Source organism: Pygocentrus nattereri, chromosome 18, assembly GCF_015220715.1.
Source record: "Pygocentrus nattereri isolate fPygNat1 chromosome 18, fPygNat1.pri, whole genome shotgun sequence".
NCBI classification, from domain to species: Eukaryota; Metazoa; Chordata; class Actinopteri; order Characiformes; family Serrasalmidae; genus Pygocentrus; species Pygocentrus nattereri.
The window spans coordinates 24,944,668-24,965,172 of record NC_051228.1 but is presented as its reverse complement, the minus strand read 5'-3'; the positions used below and the strand labels follow the sequence as shown (position 1 = coordinate 24,965,172).

At 38.0% G+C, this 20,505-nt stretch overlaps 1 protein-coding gene across 1 annotated transcript in view; it reads right to left on the bottom strand.

Annotated features, from left to right (window-relative positions):
* carm1l (coactivator-associated arginine methyltransferase 1, like) overlaps positions 1–20,505 on the bottom strand; it is a 49,204-nt gene that overhangs the window by 27,080 nt on the left and 1,619 nt on the right. The gene's annotated exons all lie outside the window — the stretch shown is intronic.

The window sequence follows — 20,505 nt, the reverse complement described above, 5'->3', positions numbered from 1 at the left end:
AGCAGCACTGCTGTGTCTGATACACTCATACCAGCACAACACACACTAACACACCACCACCACATCAGTGTTACTGCAGTGCTGAGAATCATCCACCACCCAAACAGTGCCTGCTTTGTGAGGGTCCATGTGGTACTGATCACTGAAGAACCAGGTAAAAGGGGGCTAACAAAGTATGCAGAGAAACGGATGGACTACAGTCTGTAATTGTAGAAATACAAAGTGCACCTATATAGTAATTGGAGCTGATTAAATGGAAAATGAGTGTGTGCAGAAACAAGGGAGTGGTCAAAGTGTTTTGCCTGATCGATGTATAAACTGTGCAACAGAGAAACAAACTGAAATGACGAGAAAAAAGCATGTAAACTGTATGTCTCACCAAAATAAGAATATTTTATGAAGAGAGAGTATACAATATAATATAAAAATAAATAAATAATAATAAGGTTAAATGGTGTAAATCAATCACAAAGGTCACTTCAAAGATACAAAAACAAAGAAAGCTGCCTGATTTACAACTCGTTTGCTTGAGTTGCCTGACACACAGTGGAGGAGTTCAGTACTGCACTAATGACCACATGCTCAGGTCACTCCGCGCAAGAGCACAACAACAGGCACCAGCAAAGCAAAGGCATGAAGAGACTGAGCAGATCTGCCGCACGTGTATGTTCTCACGTGTGATGCAATGGCCTGGACATTTCTATTTGACTGGCCTTATTTGACTCTGACTGGCCTTCTGAGGTCAGAATGCAAAACCCTTCAACTAGTTTTTTTATGAAATGTCATGAAATAAATGTTATGAACTCAAACTTTTCTTCTGGACGATGATTCATCTGCCTTTTTGTGCCTTCTTTCCATATCAAGTCTAGTCACACACGAAATTAAGTCTTTTTTTAACAGGAAATATATAGTACACAACAGCCCTGAACTTGCTTCAAGACATTCTTTCGTAAAGCTTTCATCATAAAGTGCCTGAGCTAAAATTGTCTTTGCATTGTACAAAGTGTTTGTAGAGGTTGATTCCTCTCCTTCACTGGGTTTTCCTGTTGCAACCTGAACTAACAGTCTCTGGCTTGGAAATGCCCTGAATGAGTTTCTTTTTCCTTATTTAGAAATAATGTTAGTTTGATAAATGTGTTGCTCTGCTAATTAGCATGACATGTACAGTATTCTACATGATTTACATTATACAATCTCGTTTCCAAAAAAGTTTGGACAAAATGTCAATAAAACAATGCAATGATATGCGGATCATTTGATCCCTATATTTAATTGAAAATAGTACAAAAACAACATATCAAATGGTATAACTAAGAAATTTTGTTGTTTTTTTTTTTTAAAAACATACATCTATTTTGAATTTGATGACAACACATTCAAAAAAAGTTAGAACAGGGCAACAAAAGAAAAAGCTTGTGGAACATCTCACAAATAATTAGGTTAAGTGCAACAATGAAAAAATAACATTTCTCAACATAAAATAGCAAAGAACTTGGCGATTTTGTCATCTACAGTACATAATATCATTAAAAGTTTCAGAGAATCAAAAATACACATGTACGCATGGGACAAGACTGAAAACTAATTCTGTCTGGCTGTGATCTTTGGGCCCTCAAACACATTCTGTAGAGGAAATCAGTGCATGTGCTCAGAAAGACTTCTGAAAAACCCTGTGAACTCTGTGAACACAGTTTGTTGCTTCAGCCACAAATACAAGTTAAAACTATCATACAAAGCATTCAGCTGGTTTGATCATGCAAAGAGTTTTAGAGATTTTTTGCCTAAATGCATTTTCTGATGTGTTGCATACATAGCAACAAAAGTTTTACTATCCATGAACCAGCATGCTGGTCCTTAAATTCTTAGAGAAGCTTTTTGGCCACTACTTGCATTGAAATGACCTGGCCTAATTTAAAATTGAATCACCACACTGAAGAGGTACAGGTTCCTCGCTATGTTGCTGCACATGGGCAACCATGCTGGCTTTCCTCGTAAAATTCATCCCACAGTGCTTGCAATAGCTTCACTCCAAAGTGACATTGTGCATGGGCCCTTAAAACGTACCTCCAGGAAAAGTCTTTCTACACTGAGAGCACCCGAAAGGCTTAAAATGGACATGCAGGTGGTTTGTGAGCTTCATTTTCCATTCAAATCATCTTTGAGTGCTGTTTAAATCTGTTACAGTGTTTTCTTCACCATCTGTTGTCTCTAACAGGTGCAGTACCTCATCACTGCCTTCCAGCTCAAGCACTGTGACAGATAAACCTTTATTCCGTTCATCATCTGCTCCATCACTGCTTTGCACAGAAGCTCTATAACAGAGGCAAAATGATTCTAGCAAGAACACTTCTGATACTTTTCTAAATGTCACAGGGCCTCATTGTATATACAACTGTAATACAACCCCAATTTCAAAGAAGTTTGGACATTGTGTAAAACATAAATAAAAACAGAATATGATGATTTGCAAATCTTTTTCAACCTATATTCAATTGAATACACTACAAAGACAAGATATTTAATGTTCAAACAGATAAACTTTATTGTTTTTTGCAAATATTCTCTCATTTAGAATTTGATGCCTGCAACATGTTCCAAAGAAGTTGGGACAGGGGAAACAAAAGGCTGGGAAAGTTGAGGAATGCTCAAAAAACACCTGTTTGGAACATTCCACAGGTGAACAGGTTAATTGGAAACAGGTGAGTGTCATGATTGGATATAAAGGGAGCATCCCTGAAAGGCTCAATCCTTCACAAGCAAGGATGGGGCAAGGTTCACCACTTTGTGAACAACTGCGTGAGCAAAAATAGTTTAAGAACAACCTTTCTCAACGTGCAATTGCAAGGAATTTAGGGATTTCATCATCTACAGTCCATAATATCATCAAAAGATTCAGAACAACTGGAGAAATCTCTGCAAGTAAGCGGCAAGGCAGAAAACCAACATTGAATGCCTGTGACCCTCGAGCCCTCCACTGCATTAAAAACCGACATCATTCTGTAACAGATATTCCCACATGGGCTCAGGAACACTTCAGAAAACCATTGTCAGTGAACACAGTTTGTTGCTCCATCTACAAGTGCAAGTTAAAACTCTGCCATGCAAAGCGAAAGCCATATATCAACAACACCCAGAAACACCGGCTTCTCTGGGCCCGAGCTCATCTGAGATGGACTGATGCAAAGTGGAAAAGAGTCCTGTGGTCTCACGGGTCCACATTTCAAATTGTTTTTGGAAATCATGGACATCGTGTCCTCCGGACCAAAGAGGAAAAGGACTGTCCGGATTGTTATCAGTGCAAAGTTCAAAAGCCAGCATCTCTGATAGGGCCAAATTATGATGTATGGTTTGGAGACTGTGGCTCTGTCTAAAAGACAGGAGGCTGAGCGGAGGTGGCGGAGATGAAGATTGGCTGAGATTTTCATTGGGAGTGACAAGGCTGGACAAGATTAGAAATGAGCAGATCAGAGGGACAGTGAAGGTGGAGCAGTTTGGAGATAAAGCCAGAGAGACCAGGTTGAGATGGTTTGGACATGTGTTGAGGAGGAGTAGTGGATATATTGGGCAAAGAATGTTGGAGATGGAGCTGCTGGGTAGAAGGAGAAGAGGTAGACCTCAGAGAAGGTTTATGGATGTAGTAAAGGTGGACATGGAGATGGTTGGTGTAAAAGTAGAGGAGGCAGTGGATAGGGCAAGATGGAGGCAGATGATCCGCTGTGGCGACCCCTAAAGGGAGCAGCCGAAAGAAGAAGAAGATATAGGGCCAAATTATAGAATGATTAGATTGATTAGTTTCAGGTATTTTAGCAACACACATGGCACAGGTGTAGAAAAAGCACATAGCCATGCAATTTATATACACAAACACCAGCTGTAGAACGGGTCGTACTGAAGAGCTCAGTGACTTTAAACCTGACACAGCCATAGGATGCCACCTTTGCTGTAAATCAGTAAGTGAGCCAGGCCTTCTCATCCAACATCAGTCAAAAGAGCATTTGTGATGTTGGAATGTTGATTATGTGCCTTCTTCTCCATCATCAGTGTCTAACCTCACAGATGCTCTTTTGCCTGAATGGGCACAAATTCCCAGAGGCACATTTCTAATTCTCATGGAAAGTCTTTTCAGAAGAGAGGAGGCTGTTAGGTGGGGGGACTGCATATTAATGTGAAAGCAGAAGTCAATGAATGAGAATGAGAAGTCAAACAACTTCATATGTTATTTGATGGTCATGTGTCCATATTTTAGGCCATATCCACTCATCATCACATTTTTACATGATTTAAAAGACAGTCACCGTGCTCAAATGTCACAGAAAACTTAAAATCGACAAAAAAGGAGACACATGTTTTCTTTGGTCAGCGACAAAAATATTGTATTGCAATACTTCAAGACTTTTTCATGAAGAAGAGCCAGTAGTGCTACATTTTAAAAAAACCTATGAAAAACTAAGAACACTATCATTTTGATTGAACATTTGGAATAATGTGTTACACTAAATTCAATCTAACAGGACAAATTTTGCTCTCTTTATAATGAAATATGCAGTTGGTCAGTGCTTTATAAGTACTGACAATATCTATGATATGTTCTGAAAAGAATATTGCATCATATTGTGTCATAATATACCATAATACTCTGGTACTCTGTCCTGCAGGTGTCTGTTCAGCTCCATTACCACCTCCTGCGCAAACCTGCGCAGTATCCCCCACTAGGACGTCACCCTTACCCCCTAGATAAACAGGTAAAGTCATAGCAGCACCTTACTGCCCCCCGCAGGTCTGGAGTATTTATTCAGTTATCTTCTCAAGTGCCCCATTCAAATCTCAGAGGTAGATCTCCCTTCACAGCATTCATGTCTCTACACACATGTATTTCTACAAATGAGACGATGGTCTTTTCATTTTCACGCTTTTTTGCTATGACCTGTTTTTTTTTATGACTCCTTATTATAAAAAAAAGCTGAACAGACATTAAAACACTGCATTAAGTAACATCATATACATGTAGGACACATATGTCATTTTTTCTTATTTTTTATTTATTGTTTGTATTTATTTAATTTTTCATTTGATTTAACTTTTATGTGTCTTTTGTATGTAAATGTACATGCTGTCCTTTTATTTGAAAACATTCAATATAAATCTGTATGTGGAATTTTTCTATGATGTAACTGTAACATATTCCCCTGTATATGACTATTTAATTTTTATTTTTTTTAATCTCAGAGGCCATGAGACTCTGTTTCTGTTGAAAGTGAAGGCACATTCATTAACAGTGTCCTGATAAGGTGTCCTACTCTGTTGAAATGTGCTACTGTAGTGCATATTTACAGGAACACTAATTAGCTCCCTACATAAAACTGTACGTACAATATTTTGATGGACCTACATTTCTTTATCTGTAAATGCCACCAGCATTCAAATGTATAGGTAGGATATTTTAATAGCCTCAAAGTGTTACCCACATTGAAAGCATTTGATAGCCTAAATCACTACAGCAGGGAGTAAGTAGTAATATCAAGCTGAGTCTGTACGACAGACGTGAAGTAAGGCTAAATTAACATTAAAAACGCAATAAAACATTTGAAACACTGAGTTTTTATACTATAGTAATTATATGTGCATGCACTTTAGGACTACTTGATGGATAGGACAAGCTGTTAGAAGACCTGATTACATAAATTGTGATCAGCTCATACCCATTATTAAAGTTATTCAAAAAGTCTAGTAATCCATCTGTTTCTCTACATACTTTGTTAGACCCCATTTACCCTATTCTTCAATGCTCAGGACCCCCATGGACCCTTACAGAGCAGGTACCATTTGGTGGATATGGTCATAATGTTATGCTTGATCGGTGTATAAAATATACATTTTCAGTATCTTCACACTTCACACTGTGTGTATGTGTTTGTATACACTATATTTCCAAAAGTATTCACTCACCCATCCAAATCATGGAATTCAGGTGTTACAATCACTTCCATGGCCACAGGTGTATAAAACCAAGCACCTAGGCCTGCAGACTGCTTCTACAAACATTAGTGAAAGAGTGGGTCGCTCTCAGCAGCTCAGTGAATTCCAGCATGGTACCGTGATAGGATGCCACCTGTGCGACAGCAACTCAGCCACGAAGTGGTGGCCCACGTAAAATGACAGGGGGGTCAGCGGATGCTGAGGCACATTGTGTGCAGAGGTCACCAACTTTCTGCAGTGTCAATCACTACAGACCTCCAAACTTCATGTGGCCTTCAGATCAGCTCAAGAACAGAGTACAGAGCTTCATGGAATGGGTTTCCATGGCTGAGTAGCTGTATCCAAGCCTTATATCACCATGTGCAATGCAAAGCGTCAAATGCAGTGGTGTAAAGTGGACTCTAGAGCAGTGAAGACGTGTTCTCTGGAGTGATGAATCACGCTTCTCCATCTGGCAATCCAATGGATCAGTCTATGTTTGACGGTTGCCAGGAGAACAGTGCTTGTCTAAAGTTTGGTGGAGGGAGGTCTGCTTCAGCAGACTAAGAGATCTTGGACACTTTAATGCTAACAACTTTGTGGGAATAGTTTGGGGATGGCCCCTTCTTGTTCCAATATGACTGCGCACTGGTGGCGGGTCCACCAGACCACTGAGTAACAAAAACATGAACACCACACAAAGTTTACAGTCAACCTGAAATCATGTTTTTACCATGTTAGGCCCTGGTAACGTTAAATATAGTTAATCATATTATTAATAAAAGTGTTTCTTAGCCCTGATCCTGGACGCCCACTACCCTGCACTTTTTAGCGTTTTCCCTGCTCCCAAAACACCTAATTCAACTAATAAGCTCATTATCAGCCAATTATACAGTTAAAGTGGATGTGTCAAAGCAAGAAAAGCACTTAAAAGTGCAGCACAGTGGGCCTGTAGGACCAGGGCTGAGAAACTCTGACTAAAAACACAAAATGTTGTTCATCTTGCTGTTTCTCTGTAATCTTAAATCAAAGGGTAAAGACTTTTGCCTGCCTTTAGATTTGATTACATCACTGTGCCCCAGCAGGCACACACACACACACACACACACACACCCACACCCACACACACACACACCCACACACACCCACACACACACATCTTCTAAGTCGCTTCTCCCTCAGGGTATTACTGGAAGAAAACTCTCAGCAAACTCAGAGACTCTCTCTGACACAGCTATCATGATTTTCCACCACTATAGTTGCTGATAAAGGGTCTACATCCTACATTTCTCTTGCATTCCCTTGTACTTCGCCCATTAATTCTCTTCTTGTTACTTCTTTTCTTGAGTGCATTGCTATCTCTTTGCTGCTGTAGCACTGTGAATTACCTCATTGTGGGACTAATAAAGAATTATCTGATCTTATCTTGAATTTTTTTTCTGACATCCACTTGTAACATTTGCAACAGACTGTCTTTTGTTAATGTACTTTAAGATTCATAAAATCCATTTTCACATGATCTGGGCCCATTAAAGTGCCTGAATCTACTACAGATAAAAAGTCCTTGAGTGTGGTCAACAAAATGTTCTTTTAACTTTTAATCTCCAGTAGGAGAAAAGGTTTATAATTTAGGGTCTTTAACTTGAAGGACTAATAAGGATTTCTTTCTGAAATGTTCTGTTTCTCAAGAAAGACAGAGAGTGGAAAAAAATCTTTCCAGGTTTAATGAACCATAGAAGTACACAGCACAGCACTGGAGTATATTCATCATACTGTATGTTGTATTAATCATCTCATGAATCATCAGATCATTGTAGGCTGCTACAGAACATGAGTGCTGTTTAAGAGATGTTTGTCTGGTTTTGGGGGCCAGGCTCCTGTTCCTGCTGAACTGAGCCAGTGTAACAGTAGAACTGATATCAGCTCAGAAGGCACTGGAGACAAGGTCCTGACAACAGCTCCGCAGTCCACAGGACATAGGCTGAACCTGAGTGTGCATTTATGCATGAATAAACAGTTTATACAAATACATTCTAGCACAAGTACATTTAAAAGTACATCAAGAAGTTCTTTTCCAGTTTAACTAGTTATTGACTAACTGCATTTCATGTAACCAACTATCATGCATCTTTCATTTTAATACTTAGAAAAAAAAGCTTTTTTAAGACTGAGAGACCAAAACCATATAGTCTATACCTATGAATAATCTAATAATTCAAAATATTTGGGGAAAATTAGCTTTCACTTCACTTTTAATGGCACTTTCAACTTTTCATGCATTTTTCTGTATATTGTTCAAATAATCAATATAACCTATAACTACCATATTTTGTCAATTAAAATCATTCTTGACATAAGATCAGTAGGAGGCACCTAATTTAACTAGAAGCTTGAAAAACGCTGTGCATTTCAGCACATTTTCACACATGGAACTGTTTACAGCTGGCAGACATCCTTGTGTTCAAGAGGCAAACATTTATTGTCAGCCAGATGTCACAATCTTTGTATTATGAAATCCATGCATCTGTTTTCTCCTTTCCAAAAGGAGGCTGTTGCCTCATGAGATCGGGGTGGATTCAATCAGACGACCTCGGTGGCTGAACAGTGGATTTACAGCAGTGTTAGTTAAGTGTGGGAATCTGGAGCCCACTCTGGAAAAATATAATATTGCAGACAGTTCGTAGAAGAATATTTGTAACATCAGTTGTGCTCCTCTGCTCCCATTTTAAAGTAGCCTCAATGTTTAACAAGGGGCTTACAATGGTAGGTGTAAGTAGCATTAAGTGGCTAGCTCAAGCACTTTTATTGGCATGGTAGTGGGACTTTTGCCTGGACGAGGAATCAGACTTGTGTTATCCACTTTACACACAGTCAAACCAGCTTTATGAGCCACACCCCCATTCATTTCGGGATCCAGCCCATTCAGACAGATTTTCTTTGGAGCCTAAAGGCTTCTTCACACAAAGTCAAAATTTTTAGATGTGATCAATGCATTTTATTCAAACACACCATTTTCTTCAACCTCTGGATTTTCATAGCTAATACAGTGCTTGAGCTGTTCCACCACCATCTTGATGTACATCTGATTTTTAACAACACAGAGAGCTAAGCCAATTCTGATGAACGTTCACAAAGCGTCCCAGTTGCCCAGTTTCAGCTTTAATGTGAAAGAGAGTATTGAGGTAGGGGGTCATAATAGACACACAGAGATTTGTGATTTGCATACTGTTGTTGGAAACAATGGAAAAGCTTGAAGCAGTCAAGTAGCCTATGTCATGAGCATTTTTTTCTGTGCTGTCCAATCCGATCATAAGTTAAAGCAGCCCCAAGATATGCATGTGTTCATGTTGATATACGTCTGTAACAACAGCAACATAATCCAAATTACTGGCTAAATCTGACCAAACAGCTATTTTGAATAAATATTTAGGCTTCTTAACATAATTTTTTAGCATGTATATATATATATATATATATATATATATATATATATATATATATATATATATATATATATAAAACTAGTCAATCATGTCTCAAATAAGGACATACACATTTGGAGCTAAAAAACACAAAAGAAAAAGAGAAGATGAAGAGCAAAATTTAAAGATAAAGTTATGTTTTGTTTTGTTTATTTTTGTTTGTTCTTTTTTATTCAAAAAATAAGTTGTGAATCTGGGGACAGTCTAACAAAGCAAGCTCAATGTAGACAAGCTTTCTGACTGAGCTGAGCGTCAGCCATGCAAAACCTAACAAACACAGATGCGGTTAATTCACTTTACCACAGTGGTTAACTACTTTCTCTGAATATAAGTTAAATATGTGGCGTTGCTAAAAATGGAGAAAGCAAAGCATTTATAACAGTAAGACAACAACACTGGGCACCAGGGTTAGAGTTAAATGGCACAAAGCTAACTAGGTAAATAAGCAATACTGTGTTGCAGAGAAAAGAGAGTGTTGCAGAGAAAGTTATCTGTAATTTAAATTGTAACTTATTAGAACCCAAACCTGCATCCAGACATCAGCAATATATTATCTAGCCAGTTATGCCTTGTGGTACTTACTATTATTAGCTTCTAATTTTACAGTTCATCAGCTAGCAAGACAAGGTGGGGCCCTCCAAAAAAATCCAAAGACACTTCAGAACAGCGATCTTAACAGTGGCATTATATATTTACCTTAGTGTATCCAAGACATGGATCCACCAAACGAAGAAGCAGGACCTTCTCTCATTTTCTATCCAGGTGAAGAACTTAGCCACTGTGAACAAAGGAGAGTCCAACAGCTGTTCACCAATCAGCCAAGCTCTGCACCCGCTCAGAAAGACGAATTTTAAAAAGTGTCGTTTATAGTTTCATCTTTGAAAATGCACTGAAGGTAAGGCTGTGGCAGAGTGGTAATCCCTGGCAATGTGATTTTTCTCTTATTTCACAAATCAGAATGCCAGGAACCCACACAGCCACAACATGTCAACAAGGCAGAACACGCGCAGACACAAATGCACGTTCACCCCCCCCACCCACCATCCCCAGCTCCCGTTTCTCCCATGCTTGGCTTAACTCTGGGTATTTCCCTAATTATCCACTACACCCAAATCAGGAATTGCTGCACATTTCTCCCCTGGAAATATAAGAAAGATAAGGCCTTGAAAAAAGAGGGAGAGAAACTCATTTCCTCCAATAAGATTACAATACATTTCTATAGCATGCAGGTGCCTGGGCTGTGGCAGAGAGCGAGAAAGTGACTTCTCAAAGATTGCAACTACCCAGAAGCCTAAAATGAGGGTGAAAACCTCGAAATGGTGATAAAATGACATTATATTAAATCTTAAAGCTTACAATATTAGTCCCTTTACACATTCTACATCATTTTTTCTGTAGTCTTGAACTGTGTTTAGAAGTTAAAGTAGAATTCAAATTTTCTTTATAATTAAATTGTTAATATGTAAACATAGTCAGTCATAGTCATAGACAGTGGTGGTGATAGGAACAAGTCTGAAGAGTTTAATGCTCCCTCACAGAAAGCCAGAACCCAAATGATAGGATATTGACCTAAAATGCATATTTAAAAGGTCTTTATGACAGAGAGGTACATGCAGGACATAGTTTAGTTAAGTCGTTAGAAGTTTTTCAGATTTGCCACTACTTCACCATTAATAACACTACAGATAAAAACTCAGAAGACACATGTAGATTCAAGGGTCATTTCGGATAGTAAATAAAATCCACTATGACCTCTGGTTCCTATCACCACCACTGTAAAGGAAATCTGTAAGTTATGCTACAATTTCACATCAAGCCACTCTAAATGTGTAAAATCTCAGTGATGGGGTCATGCAGAAATGGTTGTAGCTACGTGGATAGACTGATTTGTTTCTTATTAAATTTACTGAGGTTCTTCACTTTCCATCACATTTTCTCCAACACATTCTACATGTTTTTCCTCCAAAAAAGTCGCCAGTCAAATCATAGTCATTGTAACCAGAAAGGCTAAACTACACAGTTCAGTGAAGATCATTTGAGGATCAATTGCTCAAAGAAAAATATGTCAGTTCTGCCAGACTTCCTACAAAAACTGAACTAACTGGGAGATTTACTCAGAGTAAAGAGCTCTGGTAATTTCAACAGTTTGCTTAAGCCTGGCATGTTGGTATTTCTAAATGACATACTTGGCATTTTCTAAATGTTAGAAGTGAGATGGGGTGACCAGGCTAGAGATTGTAAACTGTCACAGGCAAAGAGACTTCAAGACATGACTGAAGCAATCATCCACCAAAGTTATGATTTTAAATATTATGCTTGTCATTGTCAAGATGGCACTATGCTAATATCTTAGCTCTTTCACTTCCTTTAGAAAATATCCAGAGGCCTTACAGATCCTTTCTCGGGTCCGGCGAGCTGGAGATTTGAAGCAATGATCTATAAAGCAAAGAAGACAAAAGTTAGAGATCTTTTATTCACAGACTCTTACTACTTACAGAAGTCCTTTGTAAGTAGTGTCATACTTGCACTACCTACGTATGCAGCCATATGCTAATTATTGCCAGCTCTTCCCATCTAAATCAAAGGCCAACAGTTAAAACCTCCTGGGAGAAATTAGCGTAGGACTGTGTTGACACACGTGTCCGTGTTTTCATGCATACTCAGGGCCACTTTCAGGACATGACCCTGGAGGGTTTGGCTGATAAAAATCTTCAAGCCTGTAATTATGTCATTATTGTGTCTGGAGCAAACACTGATTGCAAAGGCTAATCAAATATTGCTTCTGTTCCTCTGTCTTAAAAAAAACTTGGAAAGGAAAAGTCACATTTACACATGGGAGAACATCAACAGTCAGCATGGTGGTTTGAGATTACACTTTTGGCCAGAGTCATAAAACTCAAAATGTGCAGCAGGGTAAATAAGACTATAATTCATAAAGGTGATTAGCACTGCAGTGTTTTCACCAGTGTTCTAGGCAAGAGCCAATCAAAATCAACATGTAAATGAGGTTATACATATTAAAGATTCATGCCACGTCAAACTCCATTGGCTACCAAAATTGATACAATGAAAGATAAATGAATGAAAACCAAAATTCACTTTCAGAGAAGAAGTGCTGTGAATAATAGTACACTGCTTGGTAAAGATGTCATTTAACTTTGAATCAAGAAACAAAGTTTCATTATCAGAAAATATTGTTAAAGAGATGATGTACATAAAAACATAATTATCAAATCACAAAATGGCACTTTTAACTGTACAAATTATATTTTTTTGTTTTACTGATATACTTTAACATTTAAAAACATAAAACCCCTGCGATATTTAAATTCTAATTACTACAGCAAGCTTAGCTTGTATTATCTATTTTTCTCAGGAATTGAGTTTACACGTGAAAATTATTCTATAAAATATCATAAAATATAAACCGGTAATTATTTAAATTGTAATATCAGAAATTCAGTGTGCACATGTGAAATTTAAAATTTAAAATTTACATTTGACTAGTAGATATCTCTTTTGACCAAGAAGATATTAATTTCCACAAGTAAAATTGTCATTTTCAGATGTCTAAATTGAATTCCTTTTTAAATTTCGTATCCTGCCTTCCGGCTGATGAGCACTGGGATAGGCTCCAGCACCCCCAGTGACCCAGAAGGAGAAGCAGCTTAGAAGATGTGTGTGTGTGCGTGCGTGCGTGCGTGTGTGTGTGTAAATGTCTTTGTAAATAGAAAAATAGGTTTAAAAACCTAAAACTGCTTGCAGACCTTTTAAGCCAAACCGCAGTTTAAGCAGTTTAAGTTTTGACAGGGAAATTATTATAAGGGTAGTTCAGGTGATATTTTTTAGAGAGACTGTGTTGTATTATGAATCACTATTTGAGCATTGTTGTGGGGATTTGATTGCACCCAGCCACAAGAGCATTACTGAGCGTTGGATAATAAATTCTGGACCACTCCAACTTATCCTAAAGGTATTGGATGGAGCTCCATCCAGAGAACGCAGTTATAGGAATAGGCTTGTGCCCAGTGATGCAAAAAAAAGTTGCAGCCGAAAATAATTAAAAGTGGCACTTTTCAAAAGAGAAAACGAGCCAAAAAACCCCCAAAACATTAAACAGGTCTAACACTTAACAAATAATCTGAATTGCAATGCAAATGAGAAATAGTTCTGTTAATGTCCCTCTCTCTCCAATGCTAGTCAGTGCAGGTGTGTTCAAACTATTTGAGCAGCAGATCAACCATGAAACACTCAAACATGGTCTGCTGTAGCTGTGTTCTGTACCTCCTTCAGCTTACATTGTTTTCAGAATTAAACAATATAATGAAATCCTTTCATGGAAATCATATGAATAATGCTACGTAACTCAATATCTGTTTGTACTGCCTTTTTTGAAAGTTGTTCATTAGATCCTGCTGAGATTTATGACTGCTTCTTCTTTAAATGATGAAACTGTGTCTCCTGCTGGAAAAACATATGACTTTTGCATACGACTGTATTGTATTTTTGTGTATCTCAATGTTTGTGTTCCCAGTAGAATTGTATTATACATTGCTTTACAAAGTCATGATGTGACTTGACCACTAAAGCATATTTTATACCATCTACGTTTCACAATATATCATTCACAGTCTGGGCCTAAACAGTCTGCATAAAGGCTGCATAACATCCCCAGCCAAGACTTTAAATTACGTTCTTAATCTGCCTCCATTAAACAATCTCAAATCAATAACAGAGAACAAGAAGACCTGTGCCCAGTGAGTTTCTGATGCAACAGCTGAAGCTCTTTAGTGGCAGTTAATGGGAAATGAATCATGCGTGATTGGACAGTAGTCTACAGCTGCTTTTTTAAATCTGACAGCCATCACTGATTTATGAATAAACATGGATAAATCACTGCAAAGTTCAACTGGTGTATTTTTGTTTTTTGTATTTTTTGGAGCTGATCTAAACAGGGGAATGGGCTTGGATCTGTGGAGCCAGGACTGGCCTTACTACACTGCCCTTTGGGTTTGTGGGTCATGCAACAGGTGGCTATAGATGTGTGTCATGTGATGGCACACATAGTCATGCTGTGTCCACTGACTGGACTCATTTGCCTGTGTGGTGAGGGGAAAAGCCAGAAGCACTGGGCCTCCACTCAAGTCCTCTCATGACCTTTGCGCATGATCCTTCTTTTGTTTCACTGCTTCTTTTTTCTCTCTCTCTCTCCCTCTCTCTCCTGTCTGTAATAAGGCTAAGATTACAACTAAGATTGTTTTGATTTTCAGCTTTATTGCTGTATATTTAAAGGACTCATATCATGGAAAAACATTTTTTTCTTGCTTTTGTGAAATTAAAGAGCTTCACGTAGCACAAAAACATTGTTGAAGTTTCAAAACATACCATTTACAGTTAATAAAGTCCATCGATGGAAACTAAGCTGCAAAAAACAGCCTGAATTAGAAGTTACTGTTTTTCTGATGTCACAAAAACCAACACATTTACATAAATCAGCCTATTCAGCATAAAGACATTTAGCTGTGCCCACTCGTGTTGATGTTTGCACAATACAGCTTTGGGCCAAGGCAGCCAATCAGAATAGAGGTCATTTACATATATTTAACATATTCAACTTCAAGGCACAGCAACAAAAAGAGCCTGTTCCGTTCTATTGCATATAGAGAGGTGGAAAATTGGTAAATAGTAAATTAGTTTTTGGTATTTAAAATCGCACAACCATCATAAGCCAAAACAATAGGGATGTGGGACATGCACCCTATAAATTGGATTAAAAGACGTAATGCTTAAAAAACACTAATTTCCGCTGTAACTTAGGCAGTAAGTGTATATGGTTATCTGAATTATTATTATTTATGAGTTTATTATGAGTTATTGTTAAAACTGTTTAATTATCATTGGCATTTACACCACAATATATCATTAAAATGGGTGACCAGCCCATCCCTGGTCTATAACCATATAATTAGGTGGCCCAGAATTCACAACTCTGAACAAACACCCATTCGAGCCAAAAGTGCAATAAAATGATGATACAAGTAATAACCTTTAAAGACTCAACAATAGTTGTTTGAACACCCCCTCAAAAACACAGACACAGCCCCCTGTGGACCCACTATAACCCCTTCCCCCATTCACAACCTCAGCCTCTATAACCATTTGACCCCAAACAGACCTTATCACATGAGACAGCTGTGATTAGCACTCTTGGCTCTCTGATCCCTCAACACTCTCCCTTCCAAGGATGCAGAAATTCAGCACTGCCTTGCTGTCTCTGTGTTAAGCCAAGCATTGAAGGAATACTCTAGCAATTTTCAACCCTGTCTCAATCTGCTGCATATCTATTGTGCAGTCATTTACTATGCAAACCCATTTTGACGCATTTCTTTGTATTTAGTAAAACAACAGAAAAGCCATTGATTCAAAACACACAATAGACACCAATGGACTGCTTCAGCACCTGCACGCTGGCCTCTATTATAAGCATGTTTCATGTTAATTGGTTTTCTAGTTTTTGAGTGGAGAATCCATTGAAATCATTGTCTAAGGTAATCAACTATATGCTGCAGATGTGTCGGATTGAAAAAAGCTGCAGTATTCATGTAAATTCAGATGGTTTCTCTCACAAATAAATGCAACACACTGGTTTCTCACACCCAGATTAGGCCTAGGCTTAGACTCAAATGTACAACAGTCAATCACTATTATGTTTCATATTAGCCCAAGACTAGACTTAATTCAATTACATGTGCTCAATCATCTGAGCATCATCAGACAAATGCAGATATGGTCATGTAGCAACAGCATACTCCGATTTCTTAGATCTGACTGAAATCTAGAAATCTGATAAAGAGAGCTGCATTTTAGCTCAGTAATAAGATTTCTCAGAGCACATGTACTTTTACTCTGACTTCTCAGTCTGCACATGTGCAAGAACAGACTGCGCTTACACTTTTGGAGTAACCATAAATATATTTAAATATTTAAATATTCTTCATCTTCTAGATGATGTATGTTCATATTTTCAGTTAAAGTGGGAAAGTAGGGATCAAGGAAAATGACTGAAATTGGGACACCTTTTGAGATTGTTGGAGGGTGAATCAGTCACAAAACCAGTATGACTATTGTGTAGTGCTGGACAGGCATAACAAAAGCAACTCCAGCTCCCATCAAGAGCCTCCAGTCTAGCAACAATCCTCAAATTGTATGAACAAGAATGAAAGGCTAGAATTGCAGAGGTGTTGGAACCATTGTCTGTACAGTTTTATGCAAAAATCTGGGCACCCCCAGTCAGGTGACATGTTTTGTTGATTTGTGATGAAGTTAATATCCTTGCTGAGTTTATCAATTTAAGATGGAATAAATCACACAGTATAAAATGGGCCACATTTGACTTTTTAAAAATATTTTTGTCAGTGAATAAACAGTAAGAGTGCATTAAAGTGCAGGAGTGTGTTCTCTATAGAGGATGTGTTAACTTATTTTCACATAGAAAATCAACAAAACATGTAATTTGAGAACTGTACATTAATTGGCTGGAAAATGTGATTTTGATTAATGATTAACTACACAAACTAGTATCATTTGCTATTGCCTACATGAAATAATATGATTAATTGTGATTAACTACACAAGTTTCTATGATTTATCGCTATTACCTACACAAAGTAATTGTCACGCTTGGCTCCTCCCACTACTCCACATGCCCCTTTGTTTTGGTTTTGGTTTAGTCCAGCCCCTCATTTCATGTCTCCGCCCATGATTGTTTTCACCTGTTTCCTGCCTGTCCCTCGTTTACCCTTTGTTATTTAAGCCCTGTGTTTGCCCTGAGTGTTTGCTGGTCGTTGTTTGCTCGTCGTGTTTGCTGTTGTTTGAATCTTGTTGGTTGTACTGGTGTTGTTTGATTCTGGTTTATGTCATGTCTGTCCCCCGGACTCTTCGTGTTGGATATATGACCTTGGACTGTTTTGACCACGACCCTGGATTTGCCTTTAATAAATCTCGCTTATCTCAGCACGTGTGTCCACCTCCTCGCTCCCTGTTACAGTAATATGATTAATCATGATTAACTACATAAACTTCTGTGATTAATCACAATTACCTATACAAAATAATACGATGAATCATTATTAATTACACAAACCTCTATGATTAATCAGTATTACCTACATAAAATAATACAATTTACCACAATTAGCTACACAAACTTCTGTGATTAATCACTATTACCTACACAAAATAATACGACTAATTGTGATTAACTATACAAACTTATGAGATTTATCGTTATTACTTACACAAAATAATATGATTAATCATGATTAACTACACAAGCTTCTGTGATTAATCTTTATTACCTACACAAAGTAATATGATTAATCATGATTAACTACACAAGCTTCTGTGATTAATCTTTATTACCTACACAAAGTAATATGATTTATCATGATTAACTACACAAACTGTTGTGATTAATCACTATTACCTACATAAAACAATACAATTTATTGTGATGAGCTGCACAAACGTCTGTGATTAATCACTATCATCTACACAAAATAAAATAAATAATTGTGATTAACTAAACAAACTACTGCGATTAATTGTTACCAAAACAAAATACGATTAATCACAATTAAATATTTGAATCATTTAACAGTCCTACTACATATCATCAGTAACATTCACGCAATGTACTCTGTGTAACAGTAGCTTAGGAATCTCTTCAGATAAGTGTGGTGAACTGAGAGGCAGTTGTTCTTCACACCGGACAGAGATAAGGCAACTGAAGTCATTACAGTGCATTACAGTGACTTCTAATAGTGGGCGAGTTCCCACCAAAGCAGGACCGAGACACTGTCTCATGGGGTGTGGCTGGGGTTGGGACAGGCCTGTTCACCATCTGCACTGAAATTACCCTTAAACGGCAGGCAGCTGAGGAAAATGAGCTTCTAAGCCCACCAAAGCTGTCCCTGCTGAGTGTAAGGAGTAGAAACAAATTCACTACTGGCAGCTAAATAAAAGCAACAGACCCACTGTTATGAAGTGCTGATGGGCCTGCGAGGTTGTTCACGCACAAACATGCTGAGTTACCTCACATGATTCTTTTCCAGGTTAGAAAACATGTCACTGACAAACAAAAACAAGATTAAGGTAAGAGATAAGATTGAACATTGACTCTAGAAACTATATATAATATATATATATATATATATATTTTTTTATTATTTAGGTGGTGGATCATTCTCAGCAATGCAGTGACACTGATAACAGCAGTGCTGCCGGAGTTTTTAAACACCTCAGTGTCACTGCTGGACTGAGAATTTTCTACCAACTAAAAATATCCATTCAACAGTGTCCTGTGTGCAGCATTCTGAAACCAGCGATAATGGACTAGAAGATGACCAACACAAACTGTGCAGCAACAGACGAGCTACTGTCTCTGACTTTACATCTACAAGTTGCACCAGCAAGGTGGGAGTGTCTAATAGAGTGGAGAGTGAGTGGACACAGTGTATAAAAACTCCAGCAGCACTGCTGTGTCTGAGCCACTCATGCCAGCACAACACACATTAACCCACCACCACCACGTCAGTGTCACTGAATTTCTGAGAATGAATTTTGTTTACTATTTGTTACTATTTGTTAACTGTGTAATCATCGACTTCACCAATAAAGTGCTTTTATTTCTGAAATGTATGGTAGAAATTAGCCTTAAAATAAACCAAATGGTATTTATAGGATTAACAGTTGCATCTAGACACTAATTCAATTCTATTTAATTCAGTAAGCCTGGCATGACTATATTTAGTGGTAGTATTGTCAAAGCATCATTGAAACAACAACTAACATATCATTCTTGTCGGAACAAAACCTTGTATCTCCAAAATGGTATCTTTACAGGAGAAGGAAAAAAAATCCATTTAACTCTTAATGTAAGTCAGTGGAGCCAGACTTTTTTCCACATCATTTTGAGCTCTTTCTTTTGTTCCGTTCATCATGAAATTTACACACAACTTGAAGGACAACATGCATTTTCCAATTATGTCAAAAATTAGGAAACAACAAAAATGGAGATATGAGTTTTGTTCCGACAGCTGCGACATATTGCTGTATCTCTACTCTGTCATTTTGATGGACAATTGCTAAGTAAAAGAACATAAACCCGATGATTCACTACTCACTTATATCACAGGTCAGTGGGCAGTTGGTTCATCACCTGGTATTGTCTTCTATAATTAATGGGTTTCAAATGAATGGACATTCAGTTCTTTTTTAGGTGCAGGGGAATGCAATGAAATAATCATGTATGGTAACTGATCACATGCTACACATGTTTCAGATGCTACAGATCTTCCTTAGATCAAACAATGCTGGAATTCTGGAACTCCACCTGTAAGCCCTGTTGGCGTGGCCACATTTATTTACAGTATTGCCAAAGTATCACTGAGATAATATTAACATTCAATGCCACTTTCCCAGACCTCGAATAAGTCTTGGTCTAAACTAAGAAGAACTTCCCATGGTGATTCAACACCAGCACTGCAATTTAGTCCAAGACCAGTCTCAATCTATGTCTAGGAAACTGGCCTTTAGAGAGTTAAAAAGTCAAAATTTTAATGGCAAAAAGACAAAAAGAACAATAATTAGAGCAGCAATATAATAACTTTTGAATCCACTAAAAAAATCTAAAGGTCTTACCTTCGTCTGTTGGATCAAAAAGCAGCTCAGAGTGTTTCTGTCCAGCAGGGAGCAGAAAGACGGCCAGCGATCAGAGAGCGTCTGGAGGAGACTCCCTACCGCCCTGCCTCTCAGGACCAGCCCAAACAACACATCATCATCCCCACTCATTACACAGCCTTCCTCATCTCCGCTTTCACACAGAGCATGCAGCATCAAGAGGGACACACACACACACAGACACAGACACAGATGCTAATAATCCAGTAACTGTGGAATTCTTAGCCTCACAACGTCTAAAACACATTCAGTAGAAACTGGAAACCTACTAACACACACACACACACACACACATAGAGGAGGACGAGTTTACTCATCACCGGTTTCA